Genomic DNA, 27693 nt, shown 5'->3' with positions numbered 1-27693 from the left:
GTATGGGTGTGTATTGTATCTCAGGATTGTAAATTTCACAAGGGTTGAGGCCATGTAGCCATGCTAGTACTTACGTGATCTTTACACATTGTAGATATAGTATTGTTTGTTGAGTGAATAAATGACTGAAATAGTAGTAGAGCAGAGTCGAATGAATGAAAAAAGCATTTATAAGGGCTTATTATGTACAAAGCACTGTGCTAAGAACTAGAGATACAAACAGAAAAACAAGACAGTCCCCGTTCTCAAGGAACACACATTTTAATAGACAACACATATAGAAGGGGCCCATGGCCCTTTGGGTATAAAAGCAAAACAGTTGGTTATCCACCTTCTTTAATGTTATTTCTACTGATAAAACCATATCTATTTCTGATGTTGAACCATTTGACAATGCCAAAGATTTTGGTGGCGAAAGTTGATTTTTCTGTATTGTCATTAGCTGTGGCTATTGAGGCAGCTAGAGTTGTTAAATCTGCAGAAATAATTGCTGGGTAGCAGTTTTATAAGGATTGATTCCCTGCTTGATGGCTGAGGAACTGAGGTCTGGATGGTGCTGCTGTTCCTGGGCTTCTTGGGTTCAGAATCCAGAACTATCTCCATGAGGATATGACGGGAGTGGTCAAGGTAGTGTTAGTGGGTTAACTTGGCTGGCATCTGTCTCTCCTTCAGTGTACCTTGCTTCTTCAACTGGTCTGACTTCCTCGCCCTGTGTATCAATGACTGTTGGTCAGTGGTTGGTGTTGGGTTCATTCTCCATTTGATTTTCTCTGCTAGATGATGGCTGTAGGGGCCCAGCCAGGATAAATGGTCTAGAGGTAGAGGTCGGGGAGGGCACTGTGATTCTCAGGGCTCTTGGGCTCAGAATCCTGGGCTAAACCTAAGAGTTATAAAATTTGTTGCATTCTGTTCTTATGTAATCCAGTTACATAACTTTTTTCAGGAATTCAACAAGGGCTCTGAAAGCCATTGCTTTGGCAGCTACCTGTCTTAGCTAGACTAGGTGCTATGAACAATGCAAAAGACTTAGAAGTCATGATTTCTAACATCGAGGAGTTTAAAGTCCTTGACAAGTCACCCAGGAACCGTTATAGGCTATCTCTTCATAAGCATTTCTTAAGCATTCACTATGTGCTGGCACTGTGTTAAGTGCTTTATAAATATTATCTCTTTTGATCCTTGTGATAACCCTGGGAGATAGGTGCTATGAAGGTACTTTTAACATATGAATGCTGGAGATTTCAGGATGAAGAGCTGGGGCATGGTAGGTGGAATATGGAGAGAACAGGCCACAGAGGTGTCTGAATGGCATGATTTGATTGGCACTGCAAAGCCCCATCTACCCAAAAAAAATATTTCCGATGATTCATGGATCATATCTGCTATAGCATTTCTACTTCTCCCACTTAGCCTCCAGTTGTCTTGGTGGAATGATAAGAGTGGGGATCAGCTCCAGAAAAGGAAAGAGGTTAAATGCCATACATGTTACTTGAGAAGCAATGCTCTAAGGGTCTCTGAAAACCATTTTGTTAATTGTCACTTTGCAAGGTTCAGGGCCATCCTCAAGGGGAAGGTATATTCTGATGGATTGGGCTCAAAGTGGGGGCATTTCAGGGAAGACTTGAACTTTGTGTGGGGCCAGACCAGACAAATCTGAAAGACAACCACATAACATCAAGATTTAGACCAAAAATAAGTTGATCAAGGTGAAGTATAGCTTTAGCTAAAAGAGTTGAGTCTTACTTGGATGTAGCATTTTAATTTGGGGGCCGTTTAATCAGAAGCATCTCAAATTTTGATTGTTTCATGGTTCTTTAATTTCACTGCTGTGGCTGCTCATATTACAGAGATCCATCCAGAAGGGGTCATGGTGGCCATTGAGTCCAACACTCTTGTTTTGGAGCTGAGGAAACTGAGGCCTATGGAGGTTGAGGGGACACAGGAAGTAGATGTCAGAGGTGGGATTTGAACACGATTCCCCTGATTTCAGAGCCCCAAGGCTCTTGCCGCTGTTCCCCTTTGCCTCCCTCTATCAATATAGATTGCAACCCATTCATGGTTTTTTGTTCCCTATGTGATTTACGTCTTTTAATAAATCTTCAATGGAAGATCTATGTAATGGGCTAGATGCCTTTTTCTGAGTCTTCTGTACTATTTTAAGGCTATCATTACAAATGTTCACTTAGGCTGTTCATTTGTTAGTTCATGCTATGTGACTGGCCAACTGTTTCCCATCATATTAAATGTTGTTGTTCAGTTGTTTTCAGTCCTGTCCAAATCTTCGTGACCCCATTTGGGGTTTTCTTGACAAAGACACTGGAGTGATTTGCCATTTCCTTCTCCAGCTCATTTTACAGATGAGGAAACTGAGTCAAACTGGGTTAAGTGGCTTGCTCAGGGTCACATAAGCTAGTAAGTGTTTGAGGCCAGATTTAAACTCAGGAAGATGAATCTTCTCGACTCCAGGTCTGGTGCTCTATCCACTATGCCACCTAGATATCCCTTACGGGGAGGGAAGAAAAAAAAAGAAATTTATATGGTAACTTTATCATATATGTAAAAGGAATAGCAATTGCACATGATAAATTTGCAGTTTCATGTGCAATCATCTTTTCTTAAATTATGCTGTTATAGAAATGCTTATCTTATTCCATAAATTAAGAATAAAATAAATAAAAGTGATAGTATTTACACAGCAGTTTAAAGGTTGAAAAGCACTTTTATGTGTTTTATTAAGTTTGCTCTTCACAACAACCTTGCCCTTACGTCACAGATTGGGAGACTGAGGCCTAGAGGCTAAATAATCAGCTCAAGGTTGAATAGCTAGTAAATGTCCGTGGGAGGATTTGAACTTAGGTCTTCTTGACTCCATTGCCAGCACTTTATACCCTATGCCACCTAGCTGCCCAGTGATAATAGAGTTCTACCAATGACTCACCATCCCAAATTGAAATCAGTCTATCAACATCAAAGAAGTATTTGCTCCTGTTCAATCCTTTTGCCGCTTGATGGGGGCAGAAGATAAGTGATACCTGAGGATTGATCATTCTCTCCAAAATGTCATGTGGTGATCTGAAGTATAGTGACTAAGCATCAGCATGGGCAGAAGAGACGCTGGTGAGACACCTCAAAACACACCTGATAGTACCATCAGATAATGGTGTAGCTGAGGGATCAGTTTGATGTGACTGAAATTATATGGATTAATCTTAGCGAAGGCATCAATTTGCAGGATGAAGGAGAGCTAGTGATAGGCCAGGCAAAGGAGCTGCAGCTCAGGCAGCAATCTTAGGTGTATAGGGTGAGGGAATCAACCAGACGGGTATTTATTGAGCACTCTCTGTGAGCATTGCTCTGTGCTAAGGACTGGGAAGGAGGCAAAGAAGGATCTCACAGTTTAGTTGGGGGAGGATAAGATGTTTGGGTGAGAAGCAGCAGTACAAAGCCCCAAGAAGTTGGGTCTTAGGGGATGGAAGGGGTATTTCAGGCTTTCCTTGAGGCCCATTCAATCAGTTAATTAGTCAATTGGTTGGTTGGTGGTTGTCCTTCCTTCTTGAAGATGACCAAAATGACATCACCATGCTAGAGTCAAGTTACAGTGCATCTGACTGTGGATGATCAGTCCAATACAAGCTCAGAATGTTCTACCACAGGTCGGGCACAAATAGTCCCTGGGAACATTTGGAGTGGTTTTTCTAAATTTGCACATCTCACGTCTCTTTTGAGCTACTTAAATTCTGCTTTGCTCGTAGAGCACAGCATCTTCTCTTTCTCTGTGCTGTCCTGTGCCAGTGTCTCCCATGTCACACAATCAATTCCAAAGTTCTTCAGAGAGACCTTGAGAGTGTCTTTGTATTGCTTCTTCTGACCACCATGTGAATGCTTGTCCTGTGTGAGTTCTCCATAAAATAGTCTTTTTGGCAAGCATACGTTTTGCATTGGAACAATGTGGCCATCCTGTCCGAGTTGCACTCTCTGAAGTAGAGTTTGAATGCTTGGCAGTTTAGTTTGAGAAAGGACCTCAGTGTCTGGCATCTTATCCTGCCAGGCGACTTTCATAATCTTCCTAAGACAACTCAAATGGAAGCGATTCAGTTTCCTGGTACGGCGCTAGTATTCTGTCCATGTTTCATAAGCATACAACAATGAGGTCAGTAGAACAGCTCTGTAGACCTTCAGTTTGGTAGTCAGTCTAATACCTCTTCTCTCCCACACAATTAGTCAGTAGATATTTATTAAGCACCTAATAAGTGTGTCAGGAAATGTGCTAAGCACTGGGGATACAGAGAAAGGCAAAAGACAGTCCCTGACCTTGGGGAGTATAGTGGGGATGACTATATACAAACAAGCTGTATATAGGATTAATTACAGCTAATGCTAGATTATAAAGCACTAGAATTAAGTAGGGTGGGGGAAGGCTTCCTCTAGAAGGTGGGATTTTAGCTGGTGAAATTCCTTAGTGAAGGTCACTTAGAGCAGCAGAACCTGCACCAGATAGTATATGATTAAGCCCCTAAAGTGAAAGGGATAATAGATTCAGAAGTGGGAGTGATTATTTCATTACAAATTGGCTGGTGGGAACAGCCTGTAACGTTTTCCTCCCCAAGCACATGTGTATGAGGATGACAGCATTGTCAGGTAGGAATACACCTACTGTTTCATTATTTTCTGGTTTCAGCCTACATTTCTAGCTTATTTGACACTATTCGTTGTCATGTGCTCTACATTTCGGACAAATTGTCCTCTTACTGTTTCCTGAACTTTCCACTCTATCTCCTGCCACAGTGCCTTTGCAAAAGCTGTACCCCCATGCCTGGAGCACACTCACTCCTTCTATGCCTTCATATCCTTAGCTTCTTTCAAGACTTAGCTCTTCATCTCCTGTAGAAATCTTCCCTGGTTCCCTTGTACTATCACTCCTCAATTATCATGTATATAGTTTTTTGTTTAAATGTTAGCTTCCAAAGGAAGCGATGTGGCACAGTGAATAGAGTGCCAGGCCTAGAGTCAGAAAGACCTGAGTTCAAATTTGGCCTCAGATACTTAGTAGCTGTGTGACCCTGGGCAAATCAATTAATCTCTTTGCCTCAATTTCTTCATCTGTTAAATGAGCTGGAGAAGGAAATTGCAGACCACCCCAATATCTTTGCTAAGAAAACCCCATCCCAATATCTTTGTCAAGAAAACCTCAAATGGAGTCACAAAGAGTCCGATGCGACTAGTCAGGAAGATCTGAGTTCAAATCCAGCCTCAGACACTCACTAGCTGTGTTAGTTTGGGTAAGTCATTTAACCTCTGTTTGCCTTCATCCACTGGAGAAGGCACTTTGCCAGTAACTTTGCCAGGAAAATCCCACGTACGATATTGGAGTGCTATCGTCCACGGGGCCACGAAAAGTCGGACACAACTGAACAACAGTAACAACCACCGTACTGCCACAACAAAGCCTCCTGAGGGAAGAGCCTCTTTTTTATTCTCTTTAAATACTCAGTGCTTAGCACAGTGGCTGGAAGATAGTAAATACTTATTATTGTTTTTAAACCAGGTTACCAAGGAAGATATAATAGAGTGGCAGCCAGGTATTGCCCTTCAAACATTAGTCCTAAAGCTGGAGGAAAGTAGTCAGAGTAGCTAATTAATTTCTCTTACCCTCAGTTTTACTCTTCTGTAAAGTGGAGATAACCACATCTACTTTATTAGGTTGTCTTGGGAATAAAATGAAATATAATATGTCTACAATGCTTTGCAAACCTTAAACTGCTGTATGAATGTTAGTTGTTATTTTTATTAGAATTAATTTTTCTTAGCTTCCTGGTGGCATTTGTGGAGTCTGGGAAACCTAGGCTTTATAGTGTTGATGCTGGTCAGGTTCACTGGCTAACCTTGCAATGAAGTTTGGCACAGTTTATTTTACCCCTGAGATTCTGCTGGAGTGGGAACTCTCCTGGAGTGTGGGGGCTGGCATATCCCTTGGCTTCTTCAATACCATTTGCATCCAATCTCCAGAACTTTTGTGTAACTCCTTGGAAAGGTAGACTAGATGACCTCTGAGATGCTTGGGGTGCTTTTGTGATTCCTTGCAAGACTCAGGTGGCCACTTCAAGCCCCAGAAGCTCCCTAGTCTTTCTCAAAGGTCATCCGGTTGTGCCTGGAGCCCATTTTCGAGTGCTTGAGTGCATACTATGTGCAGGGCACTGAGCCTGACACATGAGAGATTCCTCCATGACAGCAATGCATGGTGGGAGTTCTCATTCTGACCTCTTTAAAACAAACAGGTCCTCTGGTAGGTTTGATTGTGCTTTGTTCCTTGAAACTTTGCCAAGTTGGCCGTGGAATAGATTGTCAGCTCCAGAATATGTTTCATTTACCAGCATATTGAAATAATTAGAAATAAGGGACCTTTTTCTGCTCTTTGAACAAAAAAAAAAAAAGAGAGAGAGAAAAAGACAATGAGGTAACTTTACCCAGAGCTGAGCCACCAGAGGATATCTTTACAACCCTTAAGAACATATGTAGTGGTTTAGTTATTGTCATGTGAAAACTGAAATAGTAACATTTGTCTTTTTATAGTGACCTCATAGGTCAGGATTGTCACAAGCCGAGTGCTTGGTATCTGAAAGGCATAATTTTTCTGCCTTTAGTTGCCTTTAGATGTGAAATTTTGGTTTTCCTTCCTTTTTCCTGCTAGAGAATCTATAAAACCATACATTAAAGAAAGATTTTTTTAGACAGTGTTTTCTAAAGACAATTATAGTACTTTAAACATATTTAGGTTTTCTTTGGACAGTCCAGTAGGGAAAGTGTGGTTTAAAAGCACTTAGTTAACTACTTGTGGTCCCTGAGGGGGAAGAGGAGAGGAAAGTGAGTAGAACAGTCCTTAGTATACAGATTACTCCTCTCTCTCTCTCTCTCTGTCTCTTTTTTCTGAAAGGTTAAATGTTTCTAAAGGAAATCCTGATTATTTATACAGTGTTTATACAATATTCAGTTTTATTGCCCAGACAATTTTAGACCCTTTTTACTTGAGGTCTTTGGAGAAAGACTTGTCTCTTTCCTTCCTGTGTGCTCTCAAATGATTTTTCTATCAAAAGGCTGTGATTTGGTTGACTGATCAGAAATTATGAATTCTAAACAGGCCTCAACAATGGTAATTTTCACCAAGTGTTTCTAAACCTCACAGCCCTTACATACAGTCCAACATCATTTATTGCTATTATCTCATAATTACCACTATTATTTTAGCATTTAAGTTGTGGCTACCAGATGTCTGAAATTCAGGAGACAGTCCATGATTTCATCCTTCTCTCACTAACTGAAGCTTTTCAACAGAAATGTCTGGGTTTGCAGAATAGCTCATCTATCCCATTACGGCCGTTTGGGTAGAATCACAAAACACTCTCCATTCACTGTCTTTCTGGGGATATATGGGTATTTTGAAGGTGGGAGCGAAGTTTTACTTATTCGATGTTTGTCCTCTCCTCCCACCTTACCCTACAGCTCCTGCCCCTTTCTTAACCTCCAATTGACAATCTGAGGTGTGCTACATTTGAAAGATCTAGGGAGGACATAGATAAAGTGGAGAGTGTCCAGAAGAGGGCAACTAGTACTGGGAAGAGCCTTGGGCTTACGCCATGTGAGACCTGGGGATGTTTTGCCTAGAGAAGAAAATTTTTGTAGCCTAGAGAAGAAGCACATGCTGGTTTTCTTCAAGTTTTTGAAGGGGATTAGACTTGTTCTGTTTGACCTCAGATGACAGAACTAGGAGCAATGGCTAAAAGTTGTAAAGAAGGAAATTTAGGCTTGACATGAGAGAAAACTTCCCAAAAGCTAGAATGATCCCAAAATGAAATGAGCTATCAAAGGAAGTGGTGGGTTCCCCCTCACTCAAGGTTCATAGGGTAATAGATTGAGAACTGGAAGGGACCTTAAGGACCATTGAGTCCAACTCTGCCATTTGTAAATGAGGAAACTGAGGCACAGAGAAGTTAAAAGAATTGCCCAGGGTCCTATAGCAAGTATATATCTGAAATAGGATTTGAAACCTAAGGCCTCCTGATTCCCAGTCAAGTGCCACATCTACTAAACCATCTTTAAATAAAAGCTAAATGTCAAATATTTTGTAATGGGGATCCTTGTAAATGCCAAGATTGGATTAGGTGATCCTTGAGAGCCCTTCTTTTTGGGGAAAAAAAGATATATTTTTTTAATCAATATATTGTTTTTGTGGGCCCAAGGTACTCAGGCCCACCCCTCCCCCCCAACCAGAGAGCAATCTCATTTAACAAAGAATAAAAAAGGGTAAAAAACCCAATCCATTCATTAAAACTAATCAACATATTGGAAAAAGCTTAACAGCATTTGTAGTGTTTCATACCCAGAGCCCCCCTACCTTAGCAAAGAAGGAAGAGATACGTTTTCCTAGATCTGCTTTGCAGCCAAGCTTGGTCATTATAATTTATAGCATTCAGTTCCACTTAGTTTGTTCTTGTCCATCCCATTCACAGCATCACGGTCATTTTGTATGGGGTTTTATTGGTTCTACCTACTTTAGTGGTGTCAAACTGAAATAGATATGGTCCCACTTAACCATAAATAAGGATCATGCATTTTTACTTAGAAAACTACACATGTTTATAGATTTCTTTTTTTTTTTATTAATCCCTGAAGGCCCATGTGTTTGACACCTCTGGCTTACTTCACTTCCCATCTGTTCCTATAAGTCATCTTATGTTTCTTTATATTTATCCTATTCGTTATTTCTTTAAGTACAGTTATAATATTCCATTACATTCACGTATTACAGCTTTACTAGACATTCTCCAATCATTGGATATCAACTTTGTTGCTAGTTCTTTGCTAATATGAAGATATAAAATATAAATATTTATGTTTATATGGGGGCCTTTTTTTTTTTTTTTTGCTATTATTGATCTTCTAAGGGAATGTGCCTAGTAGCGGGGTCTTTGGATAGAAGGGTATGTATAGGCATTTTAGTCACTTTCTTAGCATGGTTCCAAATCATTTTCCAGACAGCTTCACTCATAGGTTGTTTGGGGAGTTTTTTGTATCTGTCCTTCCATAACTCTTCAAATTCCTCCTTGTTGAGTGCTACCATGTTATGTCATCTTTGTTAATTTTTTTGAGTGTGAGGTGAAACTGAAGAATTGTTTTGGTTTGCATTTCTCTTATTATTAGTGATTTGGAGCATTCTTTTCTATGGTTGTTAAAAGTTTTCATTTCTTTTAAGAAATGTTTTTCATATCCTTTGACCACTTATGTCTTGGGGAATGGTTTTCAATTTTAAATATTTCTATGTTGGTTGCCCATATTTTCTGGATATCATACCCTTATAAGAGAGAGATTTGGCTCAAAGATTTTCCATTCAGATGACTGGGGTCCATATTAACTCTGAACTTCTGTGATTCTATGAATATTACCATTGAATACTGTGAGAGTAAATTGTATAAATTAACTTTATTAAAGATTATATAGGTGAAGTCAGAGCCTCTTAAAGTCAACACCACAATTTTATGTAAAGAATGATTAGGATACTGTTGAGTTTACTGGAGATTGGGTGTGTGTTTGTTAGGGGGTGTTGGTAGCTGATAAGTTCCTAAAGAATGTTAGGTATTTTTTAATGGAGTGAGGTGATTCCTGCTTTTGGTTGAATTGCATCATTCATTACAGTTTTCAGGGACTGGTCAAGTGACTTCACTTAGATCACTGTTATATTTAACATTTTAGCCTGATGACTAAATCAGTTTAGACAAAATATGTGCTAGAATTTTCTTCTTTTCTTCATCTCATTTTTTCACATGCCATCTTGCAAAAGTCATCAGCATGAATGAGATCATCTCATCACTGGTGAGTATGAGGTATTTTACTTGACTTATTATGTCTTTGACCTAGCTTTGTTACTGATGTTCTCCCATTAACAGAATGATTTGGCTTGATAGTATTCACTGTCCTTCTAACATCGTGAGTGCGAGGGATGGTCCTTATTATAGAACATAGCAGAGGAACCAGAGTGGGGTGACTGAGGCTTTGTCCTAGAGTATCAAAATTTAGAAAATACTTGAAGTCTGTGAACAGCATAGAAAAAAAAGTTAGATTAACACCTAGATAGAAAGATTTGCTAAGGGTTTGGAAACTGATTTTGTTGGTGCAGGGAACTCCTGGTGAAGAAATTACCTCTTATGGTGCAGGTCAGCACCTGTTTTGAACTTGTCCCCAACTGAATTAAGAGTATATTGTATGTAGCTTGCCCTGAGTCACAAACTTGATATTTATAGCTGTGTTAGAACACGTTAGGGACTAACATGTGTGACTAGCTGTGTGAAACTGGGCAAGTCCCTTAATGCCTGTCTGCCTCAGTTTCCTCAACTGTAAAATGGGGGTGATAATAACACCTAACTCCCAGGGTTGTTGTGAGGATCAAATAAGAGAATATGAAGCACTCAGCATAGTGCCTGGCACATAGTAGTTTGCTTAATAAAAGTACACGTGTTTTTAAAATAGTTGAATGAATGAATAACAAAGCACTTATTAAGCACCTACTATGTGCCAGGTACTATGCTAGGCTCTGGGGATACAAAGCAAAAATAAGACCAAGAGCTTCCATTTTAATAGGGAGAGACAGCAAAAATGGGGAAATGGTCAACAGGAAAGGGAGTTTTGGTCTGGGAAATTATAGGTTTGTGAGTGTAGCTGTAGGGCAGTTGGTTGTCATGCTCTTTCCAATAGCAATACTAGCATTGATTTGATTATTATTCTTAGGGAAAAAAAGAAAAGTGGAATTGGAAGTGCCACATGCAGGTGGCAGCAGAGTCTTCAGCAAGACATTTGGACAGGTCCAAGTTTTTTGGGGAAGGCTTGATATAGCTGGTTAGGTGAATTTGTATTCACTCACCAATTAGGACAACTCATTTCTAGGCTAGAGTTCCAAAGTTGAGTGAATCAGTTCCCTAAAAGAGACAGACAAGATGTGATCTCTGGAGGTTAGTACTGAAGGGTGCTATTCCAAATGAGGAGAAGAGAGTGAACAACAGGGCAGCCAGGTGGCAAAGTGGATAGAGTGCTTAGCCTGGAGTCAGGAGGACCTGAGTTTAAATCCAGCCTCAGACACTTATTAGCTGTGTGACCCCGGGCAATTCACTTAACCCTGTTTGCCTCAGTTTCCTCATCTGTAAAATGAGTTCAAGAAGGAAATGGCAAATAATCCCAGTATCTCTGCCAAGAAAACCCCAGAGCTGGATATGACTGAAAACAACTGAACAGCAACAATAAAAACAGGGCTAATGGGAAGATGGCCAGGTAGGCCCGTGTGGTCAGTGAGTGGGATGTGAAGCTTGATCTGGGGCCAACTAGATATAGTAGGCTTTTCATTTATTAACCAGTGAGGCAAGTTTAGCCTCAGGACAGAGTTCCAAAACTGAATAGATGGAAGCCTATATTTTCTTAACTCCATTTTGATTGGTGGACTGCACATGCTCTCAGTTTTCAGAAAACCTTATTTTATACAAAGAAAAAATAATTTTGATGTTCATTTCTTCATGTGAAAGACAGTTATATCCCAAAGTGAGTGTCTTAAATTAAAAAAAAATCAATTTTATGGGGGCAGCTAGGTGGTGCAGTTGATGGAGCACCAGCCTTGGAGTCAGGAGGACCTGAGTTCAAATCTGACCTCAGATACTTACTAGCTGTGTGACCCTGGGCAAGTCACTTAACCCCAATTGCCTCACCAAAAAGCAAAAACAAAAAAATCAATTTTATGCTGTTCCTTTCATTTTCTTAATGTTCTAACTAAAGTTATGTTATTTGGGTAACATAATACCCATATAACATGCATATATAACAATAGTTAGCATTTATAGTATTTAAAGTTTTCAAAGTCCTTTACAAATATTCTTCTTTTGATCTTCACAACAACTTTGGGAGGTAGGTGCTTTTATTACCCCTATTTTAGAGATGAGGAAACTTAGGCAAATAGAAGTTAAGTGACTTACCCAGGTCACATAGATAGTAAGTTTCTGAGGAAGGATTTTAACTCATGACTTCCTGATTCTAAGTCCAGGGCTCTTTCTACCTTGTCACTAGACTCAAGCTTTCTCAAAAAAGATTACAAGTTCTTTGAGGGTAGGGACTGTCCTTTGCCTCTTTTTATATCCCCAGTACTTAGTGCAATGCTTGGCACGTAGTGGGTGCTTACTGTTTATTGATTGATTGATGAATGCAGGTTTGCATGTAGTAAAACAAACAAAAAACAAAGACTCTGTAGAAATTCTCTTTTGTTTAAAAAAAAAAAAATTTTCACTGGTTCAGACTCCTTTTTCAACGACGTCTCAGCCTCTTTTTCCACATTGCCCCAACTCTTGCTCTGGAAAAACAAAACAGTGCAAATCTTTTTCTTTAGCAAATGCTATGATTAACTCACTTTAAAGCATACCTTTGAGAGGTAAGGGAATAAGGGGGGAGCATCAGGAAAAGGAAAAGAAGACATAGGTCACTTCCTGTCTGCTCTTGGTTACCTTACCTGTGAAAGAAGGGGGTTTGGGACTAAGGCGACTTCCAATTCTATGGTTGTATGCCCAATGGGCCACAGTCAAAAAAAAAAAAAGACCACATTACATGGGCCCCAGCTGAAGCTGCTTTCATAAATCTCAGCTCCCTCTTCCCCCTTCCTTATTTCCTACAGTGCTTTGGCACAAGAGCATGCCCTTGTTTTCATAGCTGTGTAAGTGTATACCCAATTAAAAAAAAAAACTGATATAAATCAATTCTTAATCAAGGCAATTGAAAAAATGATTACACAGTCTGGAAACATTTCTCAGTGTTTTAGATTAATTATGTCTTAGTACTTGGATTCGCTTCAGCAGGTAGAATAGGTCTCCTGGTTCTCAAGTTAGCTCGGCTTAATTTGTTACACATGATGCCCCTAAAGTACAGCTTCCAGTGGATCTGATGTGATGTGGTAACTATGACTCAAATCCCAATTGTTTGTTAACAAATTATTGATGGTGGTTGGGGGAATATTTGAGTCTGGAAAAACACACCAAACAACTCAACTTTGCTTTAAAGGCTTTTGTATTTTCATTCAGCCTAAGCTAAGACTTGAGAAATCTTACCTATTTAATCTCATTATCTACTACCTCTTCCTACTTTACTAAGCCAATGGTTTTTAATTCTTTTCATCCTCATCCTTTTGCCCCCTAACACCCTCTCACCTCTCTACCAGTAAGTTTTATTTTTTTCAGTAGTTCGAGGCATATCTGACTCTTCGTGATCCCATTTGGGGTTTTCTTGGCAAAGATACTTGGAGTGGTTTCCATTTCCTTCTCCAGCTCATTTTACACATGAGGAAAGTGAGGCAAACAGGGTTAAGTGACTTGCCCAGGTTCACACAGCTTGTAAGTGTCTGAGACCAGATTTGAACTTGGGAAGATAGTTTTCCTGACTCCAGGTCCAGCACTCTGTCCATTATCCCACCTAGTTGCTCGGTAAGCGTCTACCATAAGAAATATATTGTCCCAGGTTTTCTATGTTGTTGAAAAATGGAGAAGAATAAGGACATTCAGAGCAGTTTTCCTTATGATGTGTGCATGTGTGTGTGTGTATATGTGTATGTACGTGCATGTGCTCTCACATTTGCACGTGCCCACAAAATTTTTGATACGTGGCAGCAGCTTCCGAGCACAAGTGCAGAGAGCGATTGCAAGTAGGCCATAGGGTATTAATGACTATTAGACGTATGCCAGAAGTGGTATAAAAGAAAGTTTACTACCAGGACTGGTAGCAAACTGGTGAGCTGGTCACAGAAGCAACACAAGAATACTGGATTTGGGGTTGAAGCATGTCGATTTGGATGCTAGTTCTGCTGTTTGCTTCCTGTGTGACCTGGCATAAGCCATCTCACCTCTGTGGGCCTCAGTTGCTTTATCTATAAAATGAAGGGATTGGGCCAAAAAAAAAATGAGAAGAGCACCACATCAAGTGCCAAACATGACATAGTTATGGGTAGAATTTTTAACCAAAGCCATAGAATGTATACACATAGTCTGGGAAGAATTTGAGACTATTAAGAGACATATGAAAAAAATTGCTCCAAATTGTTGTAAGAAAAATTGTAAATTAAAACAACTCGGAGGTTTCACCTTATGCCCAACAAATTGGCAAAGATGACAAAAGATGGGAATGGCCAATATTGGAAGAATTGTTGAGAGACAGGCACATTACTATCAGTCAATCAATTCGTGACCTTTTATGAAGCATCTACTACATGCCAGACATTCTGCTAAGCCCTAGGAATACAAAAAGGGGCAAAAACAAAACAAAATTAATCCTTTCCCTCAAGGATCTTACAATTTAATGGGAAAGACAACATGCAAACAAGTACTTCCAAAGCAAATTATATACAAGATAAATTGGAAATGATTGCAAAGAAAAGGTACTAGAATTAAGAGGGCTTTGGGAAGGTTTCCAGTAAAAAATGGGATTTTAGTTGGGACTTAAAGGAAACCAGGGAAGTCAGTAGAGTAGCTGAGGAGGGAGAGTGTTCCAGGCATAGAGGACAGTCAGAGAAAATGCCTGGATCCGAGAGATGAAGTATTTTGTTCCTTAAACAGCCAGGACGTTAGTCACAGAATTGAAGAGTACATGTTGAGGAGTAAGGTGTGAGAAGATTGGAAAGAGATAGGAGAGAGCTAGGTTATGAAGGGCTTTGAAAGCCAAACAGCATTTTGCATTTGATCTTGGAAGTGATAAGAAAGCACTACAGTTTATTGAGTAGGAGGGTGCGCTTTAGGAAAATGACTTTGGTGGCTGAATAGATGACGTATTTAGTGGGGAGTGACTTGAAGCAGGCAGAGCCCCCAGAAGGCTATTCCAATAGTCCAGGTGTAAAGTGATGGAAGCCTGCACTGGAGTGGTATCACTGCCAGAGGAAAGAAGGGGGGCGTGTGTTTGAGAGATTTGGCAGAGGTGAGATGGACAAGTCTGGGCCACAGATTGGATATAGGGTGGTGAGAGATAGTGAGGAGTCCAGGATGACTCCTAGACTTCAAGTCTGAGGGACTTGGAGGATGGTGTTGTTCACTACTGATGCTGTCGGTGGGCCTGGATTGTTGCAATACTATGCTGGTTGGTCTGCCTGTCATAAGCCTCTCTCAACTCCAATTCATCCACCACCCAGCTATCACAGTGATCTTCCTAAAGCACAGATATCTACTTTATGTTGCTCTTACTCAATAAACTCCCTATCACTTCCAGAATCAAATATAAAATTATTTGGCATTCAAAGCTTTTTGTAACCTGTCCTTCCTCCCTCCGTGTATCTTCCGTTCTTCTTCCACCTCCCTGCCCCTACATCCCCATGTACTCTTTTTTCCCAGAGACACTGACCTCCTTGCTGTATCCTAAAGAAAACACTCCATCTCTTAGACTCTAGGCATTTTCAGTGGCTGTCCCTCATGCCTGAAATACTTGCCATTTTCATCTTTACCTCCTGGCTTCCTTCAAGTTCAAGGTAAGATCTCACCTTCTGTAGGAAACCTTTCTCAGACTCCCTAAATTCTGTTGCCTTTCCTCTGTTGATTATTTCTAATTTATCCCATATAGAGCTTGTTTGTATGTAATTGTATGCATGTTGTGTCCCCGGTTAGACTGTGGGCTTCTTGAGACCTGGGAATGTTCTTTACCTTTATTTATCTCCCCATTGATTAGCACAGTTTCTGGCTTAATAAATGTTAATTAATTGATTGACCTTTGTTCCAGAGATCTGTTAGGCATATTCCTAATAAGGTCAATAAGGAAAATAAAAACCCCATGTACACTCAAACTTTAATAGCAGCGCTTTATTTATAGAATCAAAGAACTAGGGAAAAAGTAAATGCTCATTAATGGAGAATGGCTAATATAGCTATAATATGTAAATGCAATGGGACATTGCTGTGCTGTAAGAAATGATGAATAAAATAGAGAGAAATGAAGGATGACTTCTGACCTGACGGAAAGTGAAGTAAGCAGAGCCAGGTAACAGTATACACAATGAATATGACAATATAAATGGAAAGAACAAGAACAAAACGATTAGAGTTGAATACTGTGCAATTATGATGTCCAAGCTTGGCCATGAAGAAGACAGAATGCATCTCCCTTCTTTGTTGGGGTCGGAGGGCTATGGGCATGGAATACTGGATGCAATATCCCTATCACTTCAAGGTTGGTTGATTTTGGTAAATTTTTTCCCTTTTTTATTCTTTGTTATAAGAAATGACTCTCTTGAACAGGAAGGAGAGAAGGATATAAAAACGAAAGATAGCAATATAATTTCTTTTTAAATAAGGGGGGTTGACTCAGTTCAGAGATTTTTAATCTTTCTGGGGGTTATGTATGCCTTTGACAGTCTGATGAAACCTGTGGACTCCTCAGTATTAAGTTTTTAAATAATTGATGGAAATGCTAAATTTAAGTTAAAGGGTAGTGAAAATTTAATTCAGTTTAAATCAATAAACATTTAAGTGCCTAGTATGTGCCAGGCACTGTGCTAAACACTGAGGATACAAATAAGAATAACAAAGACCTGCCCTGCCCTCAAAGAAATTATACTCTAATGGAGAAGATAATACATACAAAAAGACACTGAAAAACAGGGGTGGGGCAAAAAGGGGGTACTCAGTGCAGGGACATGCTGTACTGTGCAGATGAAACTAAGCAGAGCTGCTGATGGAAAATGGAGACTTACCATTAAGATATCTTTTTTTTTTTTTCCTATCCAAGTTCAAAACCTTCTGATGTCTATTATGTGCTAATGGGTGTGAGTGGTGAAATTTGAGAGGAGTGTTACATGGGAGCAAAAAATTCCCTATTTTTGTCTAAGGATTAGCTCCTATCATGTGTGGAGATTATGGAATACAGTTAGGTTGAGAAGATAGGGAGAGGAAGTAGATCTGTTGCATTAAACTTTCCTTATCCCTTGCCAATCAATTAGATTATTAATAACCATTTATTAAGTGCCTACTTTGTGTCAGACATTATCATACAAAGATCAGAAGTGAGAAAGATGCTTCTTTCCTATAATGAAGCCCTATCCCAGTACCCTTTGCACGGGAGTCCTGACCCTATCTTCCTCTCCCTAACACAGTGGGTCCCCATCTCACGTGTGCCATCATTTTTCAGTTAATCAAACATGTATTAACTATCTATTGCTATATGGTAGGCACAGTGCAATTTTCTCACATTTCCTCAATTCCCTTTTACGTGGTATCCTCACTACACAGACACTCCACTCTTCCCCCTTGTACAAAAGTAACAAGAGACATCTTCCTTCACAGTGTGACCCCTCCCCCTCTTTTTTGTTCCTTAGTCTCTCTGAATTAGGGTGGGTCAGTAGACTGCTCTAATCCCCCATACCAACATTTATAGATTCTTTTGATAAATTAAAGACCTAAAGTGTTTGTTGCCGAATTAGTCTGAAAAATGCTGCTCTATTGCACAATTCTGCTGTCAATCTTGCAGTAGACTTTAAATTCACTGATTTGGGGATGTTCCCATGCTCCCAGCCTGCTGATTCAGGAGACTGAGTGAAACTGTCAACATCTGTTGCTTCTTTTAGGAACCTGCAAGTGTATATGGACCTTCAGAGCTAGAGGCATTGTGGAGAGGGCACTGGATTGACTGTTAGAGAACCCGGAGGTCCTATCTGCTTTGCTACTTTTTACCAGTGTGAGGGTGGGTACTCTCTGGGTCTTAATTGGGAGGGAGAGGAGGCAGTTTCAAGGTCTCCTCTCGGCCTACCTGTCTTCCAACTCTGGATCCTGTCATGCCACCAGTGGAGGGGAGGGGACACACATATAGGGGGGAGATTGTTGACTTTGGAGTAAAAGGATTCATATCTTGTACCCATAGGCAAATCCCTTAGCCTCTCTGGGCTTCTTCAGTTATAAAATAAGAGACTGAGGAGGTCCCCTTGAACTCTGAGAACTGTGAAGATAAAAGTCTACTTTCAAATCAAAAGACTTCAGTGTTTCTGTTGGATCTCTAGACCCTTGTTCTTTAGTCATTTGCCATCATGCCTGACTCTTTGCAACCCAAATTGGAGTTTTCTTGGCAAAGATGCGAGAGTGGAGCCATTTCATTCTCTAACTCATTTTATAGATAGGAAACTGAGGCAAACAGGGTTAAGTGATTTGTACAGGGTCATACAGCTAATAAGTGTCTCAGGCCACCTTTGAACTCAGGAAGAGGAGTCTTCCTAACTTTAGGCTAGACACTCCATCCACTGTGCCATCTAGCTGGCCCTCTAGATCCATTCTTCCACTGAATTCCTACTCTGATGCCTCACCTGGCATATAAACATCATGCTGGTATTATGGATACAATGACAAGCCAATTAATCTTTCAACCAACAAGCATTTATTAAGAGCACACTATTTTGAGATTGGCTGGCAATTCAAAGACAAAAATGAAATAGGAAATTATTTGAGTGTGAACCTGATAACAGATTATAGAGCAGTTATCCAAAGACCAATCTTGGTAACTTCACAAAGGCTCATCAGAGTGGTCAATCTTTCAGTCACAGCAACTCTGGCTGACCATCTACTAAATTTAAAGGGCTTGTGGTATGCATCTTTGGATGGAACACCTGTAATAATGAACTCACAGATTCTCAAAATAGTCTCTGAATTTCATAATTGGAAGGGACCTTTGTGGCCATGTGGTCCAACCCATACCTGGAAAAAGAGTCCTCACTACTGTGTACCTGACATCCATCTAATTGAAGTTACATAGTATTTTATATAGTTTATAGTATATAGTATGGTATAACTCTAGTTGCATAGTATATATAGCTATATATATATCTATATATGTATATATAACACATATAACTTTATATAGTTATGTAGTACTTTAAAGTTTGCAAAGCACTTTATTTAGGTTATCTCATTTGATCTTTACAACCCACCGAAGCAGGTGCTATTATTATCCCTATTTTACTGATGAGGAAACTGAGGCTGAGAAGTCAAGTGACTTTCTTAGAGGAAACACAACTAGAAGGTGTCTGAGGCAGGATTCAAATTGAGGTCTTCCTAACTCCTGGTTCAGTCCTCTATCCACTGCCCCACCTAATATTCTACAGTTTGCTTAGCCCAGTCCTAAATTAAATTCTTCTTGTCACATGGAAGGGCAAAAAGAGAATGTTGCCTTAGGTGAGAGCTTATACAAGAGAGTTTTGAAGCAAACAAGTAAAAACAAAAGAATTATCAAATTCTAAAGGGCAGTTACTCTACCTTCTATCACCTGCTCCTGATTGATTGGTCAGATTGGGGGACTTTAATTCCTAAGGTCAAGAAAGCCCACATAGAACAAGAGGGGATGGTTTAAGTCAGCATCAAGATAAAAGGAAGGATGAAAGAGGCTAAACAAATTTAGGCTTGCGGTAAGAAGAGAAAACAAAACTTTCTTAATCATTAGAGCTATATACGATGGAAATAGGCGACCTTTAGAGGTTGCAGAGTGGGTCCTGCCTCCCTGAACATCTTCAAGCCAAAAGTTGGATGACCATATTTGGGAATACCATAAAAGGAAATCTTATTCAGGTGAAACTTAATTGAGATGACCATTGAGGTTCCTTCAATCTCTCCTGTTTTGATTCTTATGTTGGGAAACTTTTTCCAGGGCCAACTGGCTGCTAGTAACAGTTTTCAAAGAAAAGGTTGGGCTGGTAAAGAACCCTCCAGATTGCCCAGAATCGAACAGATTGGATGGGGATGGAATCGCTGCCTGATTCCTTCTCCTTTCCTCTTCCCTACCCTTCCCAACCCATGTAGAGTCTGCCGTATTAATAATAACTTATTATCTGTGTGACAGTGCAGTGAAAGGACAATAAAATGGATATTAAAAACACGTGCCAAAGAAGCTTCTTTTACAAAAAAGCTCGTGAGCTTTGAGTGTGGAGTTTTACCATGTGTATTTAGTCCCTTTATATATCCTTCCTCTTACTGCTTCCATTCCACTGTCCCCATTTTTTCCTAAGTTGGTATTTCTGTAAGTTCTCATCAGAATCTAAGATCAACAGATTATCCCATCCAATCCCCTGATCCCATTTTATGGATGATGAAACTGAGACCCAGAGAGGTCAAGTGGGTTTCCAAAGCCACGCTGCTAATTGAAATTCTAGAAAGCTGGAACTTATGTCTTTTAACATTTTTCTAGTTTGATCATGATTCTAGTATGGAATGGTGGATAGGACAGTGGACCCAGATTAAGGAGGGACCTGGTGTCAGAAATAATCCCCTTGGACACTGAGTAGTCACTTAATCCTGTTTGCCTCAGTTTCCTCATCTGTTAAATGAGCTGGAGAAGGAAATGGCAAACCACTCCAGTATCTCTGCCAGGAAACCCCCAAATGAGGTAATTAAGAGTTGGGCATGACTGAAAAACAACTGAACAGCACAATAAACATGTGATATACACACACATATCACACATATGTATGTACATATATGTACACATACACACATAACCTCTTTGGTTTTCAGTTTCCTCATTTGAAAAACGAGGAGATGTGATGGATTGCTTATGTTCCCCTTCAGTTCTGGATCAATGATCATTTGATTCTCCCAGTAATCCATTCTAGCCAAACCAGTCTACTTGCTCTTCCTCATGCCCAGCATTCCATCTTCTACGGCTATCCCTTCACTTTGGTTGTATAGCAGAATGGGTGGAGGAGAGCAAATCACAGGCCATGAAGGCAGCTGACGCAGATGCTGTGGAGTGCTGTGGGAGTATTCTTGGAATTCTTTGACCTGTAAATAAGCCTGTTCATCCTTTGAGCCTTGTGAAGTAGGTACTGCAAGAAGTGTTAGAGGCAACATACAGGGTACTGTTAGGAAGTTCCCATTTTATCTGATGAAAGAGATTCAGTGAGCTAAGGAGTAATGAGCGCGGAGCTGTAATTTGAGCTCTGCCAATCATACTGTTCCTAGTAAATCAAAAAGCATAGCTAGCAATATAGAAATGTTCTGTACAGGAGAAATTCCAGTGAGAATGGTGTGTTAAAAGTTATACAATCTACGTGAATTTTATTTCTCTTTTATTACAAAATATTTTATGTAAATATGTGAATGTATATGCACATATGTATGCATGGGTAGAAACTGGACCTGGTATTTCATTGACATAAGGAAATCCTGGATAAAGAAATGCCCTTTAAGGAATGTGGATGCCTTTTCTGCAATTTACAATCTTAGAGAGTGTACATACACATATATGCACACACAATACATACATACACACATGTCCTTTGATTTCTGCCTTCAGTTTTCACTAGAAACTTTATACATGTAATATATAATATAATCCATTTATATAACACAATCATATATATGTATATTACATATATAAAGTTTCTAATGAAAACTAAAGGCAAGTGTCAAATTAATTATATTAATTATGATATAATTGTAAGTTAATATAATTATATTAATATGTCAATATAATATATAATTAATTATATAATATGTAAAACATACCACATATTTGTATATAATATATATGATATATTTTATATTTGTATATACTATGTGTTATATATTTCACATTTATATATAAATATATAATATTTCCATTTTCCATTATTTTCATATATTTATTATGTTTATAAAGTTTCTAATAAAAAATGAAGACAGGAGTCAGATTAAAAGATTAAGAGTCAGATTGAAATTTCTTGAGAAATAAAGAAAGAGGATCTTTGTAGGATGACACCTCTCAGGTGCGCTAAGTTTCTAGTAGGAGGGTTATCAGTCTGAACTATACTTAGTGATCACTTTTGTCTCTTCAGATCTTTAGCCTTTCTTGATCAGCACCAGAAGTCCAATTACCCTAGGTCCTGCCTTCTAATATTGAAGAGTTATCTTTATCTTTCCCCTAGACACGCTTGAACTTTGTATCTGCAGTCTATTCACCAATGTCAACAGGTTTCCTTTCCTGAGACCCCACTTTTGTAACCCAGCATCCCACCAGAGACTTGGCTCACATATCTTTCTATTTCTCCTGCCCCTCCTGGACCTCTCATTGCCAAAGTGACTTTGACCCTGCTGATTTTCCCATCAGTTAGTCCTTTTCATATGACATTGGTTTCTTTCAAGTTTGGGGACATAGAAATGAGTTTCTACAGGTCAGCATATTCCATTACAACTTAGAAGTAATAAGTTAGCAAAATTTACTAACTGACCTGTTGTGTCCTGGACACTGATTTGGTTGTTTTCTACAGTCAAGGGAGAGGATGGAAATTCAAAGGAAAAAGAATGTCCTGGTTCTCAAGGGATGGACGTTGTTCTCAAGGAATTTGCATTTAAGTTGGCATATGTACATTATGTGCATGTGAAAAAAACCTCTACATTTTAAAAACAACATATGAATGGGGGCAAAGTAATAGACTGGTTTCAAGTCCTACAAGATGGAATTTATAGTCTTCCATATGTGTCACAGTGCCAGAAGGCTCACCTGCCTCCAAAATGTCTATTGCTGTGGTGCCTGAAATTTCCATCATCACACTTAGTTCTCTCTGTTGGGGTAGTTTCCAGAAAGCTCCTGTTAAAAGAACAAAGTGGTATTTGAGAAAGGCAACACAGTTAAGTCAAGCGTATATTAGAATTCATCAGTAGAATAGAGAGCAGGGCCTTAGGGGAATGGGACCCAGGGGAGGTAAGCTTTGATAGTCGAGGGTGGGCCCTTATTTCCTCTTGGATAAAGTGCAAACTCCTCAGCTAAGCACTTAAAACCCTTGCAAAGTGACTCCATCCTGACTTTCCCAAACTTATTTCACATTCTTCTTCTTCATGCACTCTCTGTTTCAGCCAAACTAGCCTATTTGCGGTTTTGCAGACTTGGCGTACCATCTCTGTTTCTGTACTTTTACATACTGAACATGTCCTCTCTCCTCACCTCCACCTCTTATAACAATCATAATAAGTTTGATGTTTATACATGGTGACCCAAAAGCCTTGGGGCAGTTTTAAGGTTTTCCTTTCCTTTCAATTGTTTTTCAGGTGTGTCTGACTCCTTGTTATCCCATTTGGGGTTTTTTTGGCAAAGATACTACAGTGGTTTGCCATCTCCTTCTCCAGCTCATTTTACAGATGAGGAAACTAAGGTAAACAGGGTTAAGTGACTTGCCCAGGGTCATACAGCTAGTAAGTATCTGAGTCCAGATTTGAACACAGGAAGAGGAGTCTCCTTGACTTTAGGCCCAGCACTTTAGACCCTATGCCACCTAGCAATCCTCAAAGTTTCAGTCGGCTCTAAGACTTTTGAGACACTGTAGCACTTTAAGGTTTTTATATGCCATATATATATATATATGTCCATATACATACATACATACATATATATATATATATATCCTCATATGCCTTTTTTATATCCTCAAAATAAGCCTGTGAGGTATGTGTTGTTATTAGTCCCATTTTACAGATGAAGAAACTGATGCTTAAAAAAGTTAACATCTGAAGTGGGATCCTTAGTTTCCAATTCAAGTTACCAATTCAGGTGCCATCTCTTTTAGGAAGTCCTCCCTGATCCCATCTAGTTGTTGGTACTATCTCCAACCTCAAATTTTACTATACTTATTTATCTGTTGGCATGTTATATCCCACAAGTAGAATGTAAGTATCTTGAGGGCAATCATTATTTTTCATTTTGTCCTTGTAGCCCCAGCACCTATCATTGTGGGTTGCACGTAGGTATTTAATAAATATTTGTTGAATTGAATGAAATTGATGGAGGAATTCTAGAAGTGGATAGGCATTGCTTAAAGGAGAACTGGGAAAGTGGGGAGAGAAGAAATATCCAAGATAAGATTTCTATACTTTGCTATTTTTCTGAGTGTATAGGTATGTTTATTACATATACACATATGTAATATATGTACACATATATGCATACAGATAGACATATGAACGTACAATGGGAACTAAATCTAGACGAAAGGCTGAGAAAAGGGTAGGGGCAAATCTGAGGTTAAGAAGATGCAGCTAGGAAGTCTGTGTCTTGGACTAGGTATGTATTAATGTCTGCCAGAGATGCCTCTCTCTAGGACAGACCATGGTTCATCTTTTACTCCTGGGTTCACTGACATATCATTCTGCTCTGCACTGATAACACTAATTTCAGGGGCCAGGCAGGATTTCCTGGGAGATATCTCTTTTCTTATTTGTAGTTTTTCTCTTTGGTTTGGTCATTGGAATGCCTCTTGTCCTTGCTGGGTAATCAAACTTCTGATAGGCTTACTGGGCATTTCCATGCCCTAAAATTTCATGGTGGTTTTTTTCCCCCTTGGGGGTAGGGAGCATTTTAAGTCTTGCAAAGCACACTACAAATATAATATCATTTTTTCCCTCACAACAACCCTGGAAGTATTATTATCTTCATTTTACAGATGAGGAAACTCAGCACAGAGAAGTTAAATGACTTGCTTAGAATCACACAGATGGTGTGACTGAGTTGGATCTGAATCAGTATTTCTTGACTCCAAGACCAACACTCTATCCACTGTGTCTTTAATCACAAGATCATAAACCTGGATGGGACCTTAGAGGTCATCTAGTTTAGCTTCTTCATTTTACAGACAAGGAAAATGAGTCCCCAAAGAAGTTTGAATGAGATATCTTCAAGTTCTGTGTTTCCTTTCCTCCTAGTTCCTACAAAGTTATTTATTGGCCAAACTAATTAGAGGAATAGATAAATACTTTTGCCTGTCTTCACATCACAAGGTGGATGCATATCTAAATATCCATTTTTGTGAGAATGGTAGATGATTATTCGAATGAGAATGTCTTGGCTAGAGCAGAATTTCTGTTTGAAAGGAGTAGTGGAAAATATAGACCTTTAGTCAAATCCTTTGCCAGAAGGCAAAGTAAGATATATTTTCAGTTCATTAGAAACTTGACATCCAAAAAGGAGGTCTGAGGGAGGGGAGAAAGAAATACAGTGTGAGAAGAATAGTAGAAATAGCAATAACAGAAATTGTTTGGAAAGAGCTCTGAGTTCAGTTACTTCTTGGATATTAGTTCTTTAGTGAAAGATGGGGAATCCTTGGTGAGCTTTGATTAAGAGAAACAAGAAAGATTATTTCTTGTCACATAACTTCTAGCCTTGGGGAGGAACTTCTCTATTCCCTACTGGACATCATGAAGACTGAGTCGACCCTTGGCTAGTACAACTGATACTTGACGATGATATGTGTCTCTCATAAAAGCTTCAGCAGAATGGAAAGAACAGGTGGAGAGAAAAAAACATAAACCAAAACATTGAAAAGGGAGTTCCCAACTGCTAACTCAACAAAGCAAAGAAGCAATTCCATGTAGTGTTTGTTAAAGAGTATATTCAGAAAGGGAGTGTCCCTGATAAGGAAAACAGGTCAGTCTGTGTGACATTACCCGGAGTAAATTCTGAACCAAGCAAGTTTTCTTATTGGTTTCAAAATATTGGGGGGGCACTCATGTTGTCAGTGATATCGTGATCCCTGGGAGTCACTGGATTTCAGAGTTGAGGAGGGACATTCTTGATCACAGGATCATAGATTAAACACTGGATCATAGGATCATAGATCTGGGATTGTGTCCCAGATCCTTTGAAGGGACCTCAGTGGCTCTCTAATCTCTTAGATCATCCCCTCCTTCTACAACAAGGAAATTAAGTGACTTGTTCAAAGTCACATAGGTAATAAGTTACAGAGATAGAACTCAATAGAATCCAGGTTTCCTGAATCACATGATTTGTCTTCTAGAAATTTGTTGCCCAACAGTGAAATTTGGCAGGTGAAATACTGGCAAAGGTTTACCTATTTTGTATCACGGAATTTTTTTTTTCACCTTCACTAAGACTTTAGTAAGCATTAGATTAGTAAACATTCATTAATGTGGTCTGATAAAGAGCTTCTTTCTACCTTTTCAGAGCAGATCTAGCCTGATATTTCCTCCAGTCAATCTGACATCTGTGGATGTCCAAAGCTGCCTTGAATTTATGTTCCTTGGCAGTCCTGTTATTTTCACCCTCTATTAATGAAATCTTAGTTTGACTTAAAAGCTGACTGTGATGCTATGCAAATGATCGTTTTCTGAGGGATTCAAATGGTGGCAAGGTCAGATTTCAAAATGGAAGCTAGGCACAGTCAAACCAGACAAAAAGATGTGCATTCTTCATTCAACACCAGGACCAGCATACAAGAAACGTGAAACTAAGTCTATCTCTTCCTTTTAAGCAGAAAGATTTCTTTACTTCAAGAGAGCGACAGAAGGCAGATTTACCAGTTCCAATAATAACCAGTCATCCGAGGTTTCTCCAGTTACCCGAAGCAGAGAAGTAATCAGGACAGCTTGCCAGTTGTGAGACTCTGAGCCATTGTTTCTGTGGACTGATTCAAACTGTCATGCTGTGCTCTGAACAGAACAAGGGGAAGACTGGTTGGGAAGAAAGAACATAACCTGTTACAAATGTAGTGCTGACAGGGGCAGGCCCAAAGGGCCCAGGAAACCTTTTTGCCAGCCCAGTAGAAATGGGAAGAAAACAGAACAGAGAGTTACCTTGCTTTGGGTTCAAATGTTGCAGTCTTGCTTAAAGGCAGGGACGTAGATCAGGTCTCCTGAGCCTCCATCCAATTTTATGTTTCCATGATTCGTAGCAGGCCATGGTTTAACATAAATATCAAGTTTTGTTCTGAGACTTAAAATATATCATGGTTTCCACAAATCAAACGAAACAAAAGGCTGGAGGCTCTTATCTAGAAGACGATTCTAGTGCTTCTCTCATCCCCTAACCACAAATGATGCACAAAATGATCCTTGGTTTTCCCCGGTGCATTGATGATGGACTGCATTTAGAAATGGTGTGGAAATGATAACATTCATAATAATGATGATAACTGCTCATCTATGTAGCATTTTAAGACATGCAAATATACATTCTCATCTGATACCTCACAATAAGGGAGGTGCTATTATTACCTCCATTTTTTAGATGAGGAAACTGAGACTGAGAGGGCTTAGTGACGTGTCTAGGGTCACACAGCTAATAAGTGTCTGAGGTAGGATTTTAAATCAGGTCTTCTTGACTCCAACATTCTGTCCACAAGACCACATATACAGAACAACATCATTGCTAATGAGAAAGCTCTAAATGACCCTTATGAGTCTTTCTACGTCTGTCTGAGGGCAAGGGAAGAGAATCATAGTATGTCAGAATAGAAAGTGACCTTAGATGTCATCTGGATTCAGCTCTTTCATGGTACACATGAGGACACTTAGGATTATGGAGTTGAAATGATTTGCACAAGGTCTTGTGTATAACAAGGGGCACAGCTGGGATGAACACCCATTAGATTGTAAGCTCCTTGAGAGTAGGGACTGTCTTTTGTCTTTTTTTGTATGCCCAGAACTTTGCACAGTGCCCAGCACACAGTAGGCATCTAATAAATGCTTATTGAATGGAATCCAGATCCCCGAGATCCCAGGACAGTATTATCTATGTAAACTATTTTCAGATTCATGTTGTTTTATTTGTATTTTGAAAACACACACATAAAAAGATAAATTATGAAAAGAAGAATAAGAAGCTGCCCCTATCCGCAAGGCATCTGCAGTTTTATTGAAGAGATAAGGCATACAATTAAGAAACATCTTCATGAGTTCTAATCTGACC

General features: G+C 39.4%; 2 long non-coding RNA genes across 3 annotated transcripts in view; one reads left to right on the top strand and one right to left on the bottom strand.

Moving 5' to 3' along the window:
- Positions 1 to 27693, top strand: part of LOC114037096 — an 813500-nt gene that overhangs the window by 105152 nt on the left and 680655 nt on the right. The window lies entirely within an intron of this gene.
- On the bottom strand, positions 12338 to 26450 carry LOC114037098. 2 transcript variants are annotated; one of them, XR_003568418.1, is made up of 3 exons: positions 26304 to 26450; positions 22501 to 22587; positions 12338 to 12376 (listed from the first exon to the last, which is right to left on the bottom strand). It is a non-coding gene; the product is annotated as an uncharacterized LOC114037098 (long non-coding RNA). The 2 variants fall into 2 exon arrangements; XR_003568417.1 differs by lacking the exon at positions 12338 to 12376 and adding an exon at positions 20770 to 20845.

Source organism: Vombatus ursinus, unplaced genomic scaffold, assembly GCF_900497805.2.
Source record: "Vombatus ursinus unplaced genomic scaffold, bare-nosed wombat genome assembly UNPS02010219.1, whole genome shotgun sequence".
Lineage (NCBI taxonomy): Eukaryota > Metazoa > Chordata > Mammalia > Diprotodontia > Vombatidae > Vombatus > Vombatus ursinus.
Note: the sequence above shows the minus strand (reverse complement) of the source record. Positions and strands in the feature narration are given on the sequence as shown.